The 8,352-nt window shown below is 41.4% G+C and overlaps 1 long non-coding RNA gene across 1 annotated transcript in view; it reads left to right on the forward strand.

Annotated features, from left to right (window-relative positions):
• The first annotated feature begins 384 nt into the window (after positions 1–384).
• Positions 385–8,352, forward strand: part of LOC118763582 — a 22,329-nt gene continuing 14,361 nt past the window's right edge. Inside the window, exon 1 of the long non-coding RNA XR_004999332.1 lies at positions 385–853. This is a non-coding gene — a long non-coding RNA (uncharacterized LOC118763582). The remainder of the gene's footprint in view (positions 854–8,352) is intronic.

Consider the following 8,352-nt stretch of genomic DNA (forward strand, 5'->3'; position numbering starts at 1 on the left):
TTTTTGATTTTCATAATATATATATATATATATATATATACGACGGGTTTCTTTCAGCTTTCGTCCACCAAATCCACTCACAAGGGTTTGTTCGCCCCAGAGTTATAGTAAAAGACATATACCCGAGATTTGACGCAGTGGGACTGAACCTGGAACAACGTGATTGGGAAACAAACATCTTACCTCTCAGCCATGTCTGTGCCTATGTATGTGTGACGTAACTATTAAATTAAGGTTATTTCTACAGATATCTTATAGAACTTTTAACCAGCACTGATTTCTGCTACATCCTTTCGTTTCGGGACGTCAGGTGTGTAAACGACCATGCGAGGGGAGAGGTGACGAGAATGGCTCCTTTAGTACATCACACGGTCGATAAATAAATACGAAAAGGATAAATGAGTATAAGTGCCAGAAGGAAAAGAGAGACACAACCGGGTAGAATGTTTAAGAGATTTTATTTATATGTTAACATGTGTGTTTATGCGTCATATATACATAATAATAGACAGGCCGTCATGTATACAAAGTGTATGTGTGTGCATTAAGTACAGAGCATTGAAAGAGTCTATAATATGACGTTAGAAGAATGTTCAGACACAAGGATGATAAATACCAGTTCGTAGTCAAGGTACACGATAGTTGAAGTGCAGTAACAAGAAGTTGTGGCAGTAATGCAGAGCCGGTTGAGGTACATGTCGTACGTGAAGCCGTGGTTACGATGCAGAGCCGGTTACTTGTTACAGGAGTTCTCGCAGATTGTATTTGCTGTTAACCATGGTGAAGTAATTCACAAACAGTGTTGAGATAGAACCTGTTCGAGGGTTGCTGGTTGCTGTGTACGTAGAGAGATGTTGTTGACGACGTTAAGTAGATGAAGGCGACGAAGAAAGAGATTGCCGTATTCTGTTGGAAGAATGTTGATAAGTTTCCATGTGTCTGCTGTTGTGTCGTCGCTGGAACTGGATGTGTCCTGTGGGGTCAATGGCTAGACCTTAGAAGGTCTGGAACCGAAAGACCTCGAGACGGTGTGAAGCTAGCGTTTTATACTGAGCTATCGGCTCACCGGAAGTTTTGGAAGAGACTTCTCACGTGACTTTATCAGAAGGCTGCGATTGGTTGGGTTGGATATTGGCGCGCAATAGAGCAAGAGACAAAATGCACCAATACCAAACAGTCAGAGTAGTGGACACAATAGGGTCCAAAAGGGCGGCCGAAGGCTAGCTGTTATCTACTACGTCCGTATTTATGTATATATAACAGAGAGAGAGAGAGGAATTTCCCTAAGCGTACGCTACAATGTAAGCAGACAATGTGATCGAACACAAAAGTAGTTAAAGAGTGTATATGCTATATTTCGGGGGTTGTTTACCCTTCTTCAGCACTCATCTAACCCGCTATTACCTCCGAACACATTGTTTATATAGCCACCGCATACAGCGATGTTATGTTATTGGATATACCTATTTCTTTACTACCCTCAAGGGGCTAAACAGAGGGGACAAACAAGGACAGACAAACGGATTAAGTCGATTATATCGACCCCAGTACGTAACTAGTACTTAATTTATCGACCCCGAAAGGATGAAAGGCAAAATCGACCTCGGCGGAATTTGAACTGAGAACGTAACGGCAGACGAAATACCTATTTCTCTATTACCCACAATGGGCTAAACATAGAGGGGACAAACAAGGACAGACATAAGTATTAAGTCAATTACATCGGCCCAGTGCGTAACTGGTACTTAATTTATCGACCCCGAAAGGATGAAAGGCAAAGTCGACCTCGGCGGAATTTGAACTCAGAACGTAATGACAGACGAAATACGGCTACGCATTTCGCCCGGCGTGCTAACGTTTCTGCCAGCTCGCCGCCTTGTTATTGGATATACCAATTTACATATTAGACGCGTTCCTGCGACTGGTATGTAAAATATTAAAGATTTGTAGGTACATGGTACATCGTTATGCATATTGTGGTACTTCGTTATGTATATTGTGTTTGCATAACAAAGTACCACGTACCTACAAATCTTTAATATTGCTATCAAGAACCGCTGGTAATGGCATTTTCAATATTTAGAACAAGGTACCGTTCTGCAGCTTAGATGAATTCATTTTCAGCTGAGTGGACTCGAGTAATGTAAAATTAAGTGCCTTGCCCAAAGTCACAGTGCGCTTCCACGCTAGGAATCGAACCCATGACATTATGATCAACCTAACGACTAGATTATGCGCCTGCGCAAAAAGAAGCAAAGAAATTCAGGAACATGCTACAAAATTATGGTTCGTCTGCTGTCAAACGTAAATGTTCTTTGCGAATACACTAAAACGTTTGGTTACCCTAGCATTCTGTATATGTCCCTAAACATGAATATACTGTAAAACAATGGTTCTCAACCGGGGTCTGCATGGCCCCTGAGGCTCCATATAAGATTTTGTGGGGTCTGCGTAAAAAATAGTAAACTGGGGGGTCCACAATAGTATTTTAGGGACCCCTGAAAAAATTTTGCTTCGGGCGTATGTATTGTAAGAAACAGCTAGATTTAACAGAGTTCAACCTACACAAGTTAATGTGTGGAGAACAAAATAGGAATTTTGAAAGACATTTCTATAAAACTAATTTTTAAACATCAAATGGCTATGGGGATCCACTAGAATAAGATAGTTATCGAAGGGGTCCACAGATAAAAGAAAAATCGTTGAGAACCTCTGCTATAGAATGTCACACTTTTGTCGTATTCTTCTTGAGAGAGCATCTCGTACAGGTGTATAATGCTAAAAAACACAGAAGGGTCAGTAGCAGCGAAAAGTGCCCTCCAGCGGCGGTGAAGTTGTTAAATTCAGATTCGTATCCACTGACAATTGTACGATTAAACAGTGATTAACAAATCACTGGTGTCACAAGTAACCCTGGTAAGCCGAGTAAAAATTCGTTATTAGTTACGGAAGCAGTATTCGTACCGAATAGCATTCTGTATATCTCACTTGACATGGATTCATTGTAGAAAACCATAAGACTGCGGTGTTCGTCTTGAGATAGCATCTTGTATAGACGTATAGTGCTAAAAAGCACAGAAGTATTAGTTACAGACGAAAAGCATCCGGTGGCGGCGGTGAAATTACTGAATCTAGATTCCTACGCCTTTTGAACACCAGGCGAAATTCGTCTCAGCTTGCGGTTCATACATGATACTCATGACGCGCAAAGATACGCTTCTGTCTATTACTGAAAGAACATGCTCTTTATGTTTTTTAACACCATACGTCTATACGAGGTGCTTTCTCAAGACGAATACCACGGTATAGTCATAGGTGTGACATAGGCGCAGGCGCAGGCGTGGCATAGGCGCAGGCGTGGCATAGGCGCAGGCGTGGCACAGGCGCAGGCGTGACATAGACGTAGGCGTGGCGTAGGCGCAGAAGCAGCATAACGCAGGCGTGGTATAGGCGCAGGCGTGGCATAAGCGCAGGCGTGGCACAGGCGCAGGCGTGGCATAGGCGCAGTTGCAGCATAGTGCAGGTGTGGAATAGCTGCAGGTGTGGCATAGGCTTATTCTGGTACTTATTCTATCGGAATCTTTTGCCGAAGCGCTATGTTACGGGAACGTAATCAAGCCAACGCCGGCTGTCGAGCAGTGACCAAGAGAAACAAGTGCAAAGATACAGACACACATACGACGGGCTTCCATGCATTTTCCGTCTATTGAATTCACACACAAAGCCTCGGTCGGCTCGGGGCTACAGTAAAAGACTCATGCCCAAGAGGCAGCGCTGTTGACTGCCTTCATTTGAAGTTTTCAATGTTTTTATATCACTATGAACTCTACGTGGTCGTACCTAGCCATTTCTGGCACCTTACAGACTGGTGTGACTCGATTCTTAAGAGTCTTCAGATCAAAATTATATACAGACAAGAAAATAATTTTATTCTCAAACGCAGGATAGTGCTGATAATATAGAATGAACAGGATAAACTATCCATATTTCAGAGACACGTAATCACAGGGATGTGAGTTCGAGCCTCATTACTGGCCGCCGACAGATTTTTCTGCAAAATATGGATATTTTATCCTGTTCATGCTATATTATTAGCATTATCCTGCGTTTGAGAATAAAATTAGTTTCTTATTTGTGTCTTTCAATACATCTCAACGCTTCTAAAAGCAAATTTTGTTGACGGAAACTGAAAGAAGCCCGTCGTGTGTGTATGTGTGTTTGTCACCGCAACATCGCTTGACAACCGATGCTGGTGTGTTTACGTCCCCGTAACCTAGCGATTCGGCAAAAGATACCGATAGAATAAGTACTAGGCTTACAAAGAATAAGTCCTGGGGTCGATTTGCTCGACTAAAGGCAGTGCTCCATCATGGCCGCAGTCAAATGACTGAAACAAGTAAAAGAATAAAACAATAAAAGAATATATATACGATTGATTGGACAAAAGAAGGGCACTCAACCAATTTATTGGGAGTTACATGTATGGATCAAAACAGTTAGATTCTGATTCGTTGGTACTCTTGAGTTTCAAGTATGATGCTAGTCGTCAACCCCGCCCCAGAAATAGCTGACGTCTAGCAGCACGCTTGAAACTCAAAAGTACCAACGAATTTGAATCAAACTGTTCTGATCCATATATATATATATATATATATATATATATATATATATATATAAAACAGATTGGTTGCGGTTCCCTACAGCTGTTTCAGACGCCTTCTTTATTAATGAATAAAAGTGTTACATCATGCAAAAAAAAACGTTTTCTTCGGGTAAATAAAGATAATAATTAACAATTAGAATTTCTCACAAAGCAGAACATAGTGCCAAATGACTCAACCAACCTAATGCCGGCGGGAGAGTGATTAGCTTAAGCCAGCACTAAGTTTATATTAATGAACTCGTTATCGAGACCAGGATAAAAGAAGAAGGTAGGGGTAGAAGTAGAAGGAGGGAAGTGGTGAGAGAAAAAGAAAGGGAGAAGAAGGAGGGGGAAAATACAATATTGTTCGACCACATGAAGAGTGATAGGATAAAACTAAGGGTTGTAAATAAGATTAACGTTGTGTCTGATACAGTTGACAGAGGTTCTTTGAAGTAAACAACAAGAGAAATAAAATAGATTAGCAGGCGGGGGGGGGGAATACACACACATATACACTGTATCAGAAGCCACATTACTTTTACTTAAAATTGGATGTTCTATTTAGACAAACTTTACTGCGGTAGATACCATGAGAGAAGCTATCGTACAAGCTTTTGGGGCAACTACCGCAGTACAGTTCGTTCCAACAGAACATCAACGTTTAGGGGGAATAAATGTTACTTCTCGGTATTAATACTGCCACTGTGGCTCATGATATCAGAGCCTGTTCTCTTACTGCTTTTCTGTATACCTATTTCTTTATTACCCACAAGGGGCTAAACACAGAGGAGACAAACAAGGACAGACAAACGGATTAAATCGATTATATGGACCCGAGTGCGTAACTGGTACTTAATTTATTGGCCCCGAAAGGATGAAAAGCAAAGTCGACCTCGGCGGAATTTGAACCCAGAACGTAGCGGCAGACGAAATACTGCTAAGCATTTCGCCCGGCGTGCTAACGATTCTGCCAGCTCGCCGCCTTTATACCGCTTTTCTGTATACCACTAGCAAGGAAGTGAGTCACTACTGTCTTTAGTGGTCGAGCGTCTATCACCGATGAGACCATGGAAGGTCGAAATCACGTGATCTAGTGGTGTCGGCGCTGGAATTGTTGGGGATTTATCTCCTCGCTAGCGATATAAACAAGCGTGCAAAATGCACCAAAAGTTTATATGAGAGCTTCTCTCATGGCAATTGGCACAGTATTATTTGTTCAAACAAAACATCCACGTTTAAGTAGGAATAAATATTACCTGTCGGTTTTAATACTGCCTCTGTCACTAATACATATTTGTAGGACAACGGTTTCTGATTGATGGACTTGCCTGTATTATTTCTTACTTAGTTCAAATTCCGCCGAGGTCGTCTTTGCCTTTCGTCCTTTCGGGATCGATAAATTAAGTACCAGTTGTGTACTGGGGTTGATGTAATCAACTAGTCCCCTCCCCCAAAATTCCAGGCCTTGTGCTTATAGTGAAAAGGATTACTTGTTACTTAGGATTCCATCTTCCTGTTTCATTTATAGCTTCTCCAATCAAACGTGTAGCCAAGTGGTTGGGATATTCGGCTAACGATCGTAGGATCATGAGTTCGATTCTCGGCGGCGCGTTGTGTCCTTGAGCAAGACACTTTATTTCACCTTGTTCCAGTCCACTCTGCTGGCAAAAATGGGTTATACCTGTATTTCAAAGGGCCAGCCTTTTCACAATCTGTGTCACCCTGAATCTCCTTGAGAACTACATTAAAAACTATATATCGCTAGCGAAAAGGTGAGTCACGACTATCTCTAGTGGTCGAGCGTCTATCACTGATGAGACCATGGAAGATCGAAATCACGTGATCTGGTGGTATCGACGCTGGAGCGCTCAGCCACTTGCCACATTAATTTTACGAGCAGACTGTTCCGTTTATTGGATCAGTTGGGACATCGTCGTCGTAACCGACGAAGCGCCGTGTTTTTTTTTGTTTGTTTTTTTTTTTTACTAACTTAGGCGTATGAGTGGCTGTGTGGTAAATAGCTTGCTTACCAACCACATTGTTCCGTGTTCATTCCCACTGCGTGGCACCTTGGGCAAGTGTCTTCAACTATAGCCTCGGGCCGACCAAAGCCTTGTGAGTGGATTTGGTAGACGGAAACATATATATATATATGTGTGTGTGTATATATGTATATATATATAATATATATGTGTGTATGTATGTGTGTGTGTGTATACGTTTGTGTGTTTGTGTTTGTTCTCCCAACGTCGCTTGACAACCGATGCTGCTGTGTTTACGTCCCTGTAACTTAGCGGTTCGGCAAAAGAGACCGATATAATAGATACTAGGCTTACAAAAGAATAAGTCCTGGGGTCGATTTGCTCGACTAAAGGCGGTGCTCCAGCATGGACACAGTCAAATGACTGGAACAAGTGAAAGAGTAAAAGAGTAATTGGTGAATAGAGATGAATGTCACCATTTTAGCCAAAATATTCCTAAATAGACTCAAGAATCCAATCCATGAAACATTACATGGAATTATATTATTGAACTCAGAACAGACTTATTCACTGATACCACAATATGTTTAGTTTCCTGATAATCGTACTGGGAATACTTACCTGCATACCGACTGTCCCTAGCCCGAATTTGTTTCCTCATACCTTTCAGAAAATGGGCATTTTTTAATGAAATTTTCTACGCGCAGGCATGGCTGTGTGGTAAGTAGCTTTCTTCCCTACCACATGGTTCGGGGTTCACTCCCACTGCATGGCACCTTGGATAAATGACTTCTACTATAGGCCTGGGCCAACCAAAGCCTTTGGAGTGGATTTGGTAGATGGAAACTAAAAGAAGCCCGTCGCATATATTTATATTTATGTGTGTGTGTGTATGTGTCTGTGTTTGTGTGGTCCCCCTCCCCCCCCCCGCCTCCATTATTCTCAGTAAATATCATCTCTCTCATATAAATATACTTTTATTTTTATGTGTTGAAAAACAAACATTTATGCTTCAAACCAATATTAACGAGACACAAAAAAGTGACATAGTTATTTCCCTTATAGTAGGAGTTGTTTCCCTTGAAAACTGGCGTTTGTGTCGTTATTCTCGGTGTTTTCGTATTTAGTTGGTCCCAAAGTGATTTAACAGGTCGAACTCCTGCGTTGAAGCTCAAGAAATATAGTTATATCTCTCATTAAGATACACTGAAATATATCCCTATATAATAAACATTGAGTCCAAGCCGAAGTTGTCCTTAATATTTGCAGCAGTAATTAATTTATTTAAAGATGTAACATGCTTACTCCTTTACTCTTTTACTTGTTTCAGTCATTTGACTGCGGCCATGCTGGAGCACCGCCTTTAATCGAGCAAATCGACTCCAGGACTTATTCTTTTGTAAGCCTAGTACTTATTCTATCGGTCACTTTTGCCGAACCGCTAAGTTACGGGGACGTAAACACAGCAGCATCGGTTGTCAAGCGACGTTGGGAGAACAAACACAGACACACAAACGTATGCACACACACACATACATACATACACACACACACATATATATATATATATATAATATATATATATATATATATATATATATATATATATATATATATATACAAATATACGACGGGCTTCTTTCAGTTTCCGTCTACCAAATCCACTCACAAGGCTTTGGTCGGCCCGAGGCTATAGTAGAAGACGCCCAAGATGCCACGCAGTGG

This window comes from Octopus sinensis, linkage group LG5 (genome assembly GCF_006345805.1).
Source record: "Octopus sinensis linkage group LG5, ASM634580v1, whole genome shotgun sequence".
Classification (NCBI taxonomy): Eukaryota; Metazoa; Mollusca; class Cephalopoda; order Octopoda; family Octopodidae; genus Octopus; species Octopus sinensis.